Genomic DNA, 1,418 nt, shown 5'->3' with positions numbered 1-1,418 from the left:
CATTGTTGATGATGTCTTGATTGGGCCCCATGTTGTTCCACCTACGCTCAATGGAGCACGTTATCATGATTTCATACGGGATACTCTACCTGTGCTGCTAGAACATGTGCCTTTACAAGTACGACACAACATGTGGTTAATGCACGATGGAGCTCCTGCACATTTCAGTCCAAGTGTTCGTACGCTTCTCAACAACAAATTCGGTGACCGATGGATTGGTAGAGGCGGACCAATTCCATGGCCTCCACGCTCTCCTGACCTCAACCCTCTTGACTTTCGTTTATGGGGGCATTTGAAAGGTCTTGTCTACGTAACCCCGGTACCAAATGTAGAGACTTCGTGCTCGTATTGTGGACGGCTGCGATACAATACGCCATTCTCCAGAGCTGCATAAACGCATCAGGGATTCCATCTGACGGAGGGTGGATGAATGTATCCTCGCTAACGGAAGACATTTTGAACATTTCCTGTAACAAAGTATTTGAAGTCAAGCTGGTACGTTCTGTTGCTGTGTGTTTCCATTCCATGATTAATGTGATTTGAAGAGAGGTAATAAAATGAGGTCTAACATGGAAAGTAAGCGTTTCCGGACACATGTCCACATAAAATATTTTCTTTCTTTGTGTGTGATGAATGTTTCCTGAAAGTTTGGCCGTACCTTATTGTAACACCCTGTATACGGGTGCAGTGGGCAGCCGAAGGGGGCACCTGCCATCATCCACTCTACACCAAAGTAACAGCACCTAAATGGTCGCTTTCTCTTCTAATGTTTCAAATGGCTCTGAGCACTATGCGACTTAACTTCTGAGGTCATCAGTCCCCTAGAACTTAGAATTACTTAAACCTAACTAACCTAAGGACATCACACACATCCATGCTTGAGGCAGGATTCGAACCTGCGACCGTAGCGGTCGCGCGGTTCCAGACTGTAGCGCCTAGAACCGCTCGGGCACCACCGCCGGCTGCGCCATACATTTTTGTTACACTCTGTGTAAGGTGACAGCCGTAACTGTTCTCGTAGGTTATGAAGAGGAAGGATTTTAGCATGTTCAGGCGGTTGAAATGAAGTTTTCATGAGCAGTCTAAGGCTGGACTGAGTTGGACAGGATGGCTAATGAAAGCATTGGGCATGAACTGAATATTTTTGCATAAAATCACGAAACAGAAGAACGTAAAAAAACTAGAAGAAATATCTGGAACGAAAAGAAGAAAAGTCCATACATTTCTAACGCTCTATCTACTTAGATAACTTTGTACTTGCCATCAGCGACAGGTGCATTTTCCTGTCTACTCTAGTGTTGACGTACGATAATCAATTCTGTTTCATGTTTCACGATGTCTCTGTTCCGCGTTCATACAAACGTTCGTACAAGTAGCCGATTTCATGTTTCATGGTCGCAGCGCAATACTAATTGTTA

This window comes from Schistocerca gregaria, chromosome 1 (assembly GCF_023897955.1).
Source record: "Schistocerca gregaria isolate iqSchGreg1 chromosome 1, iqSchGreg1.2, whole genome shotgun sequence".
NCBI lineage: Eukaryota > Metazoa > Arthropoda > Insecta > Orthoptera > Acrididae > Schistocerca > Schistocerca gregaria.
This window is presented reverse-complemented; position numbering follows the sequence as displayed.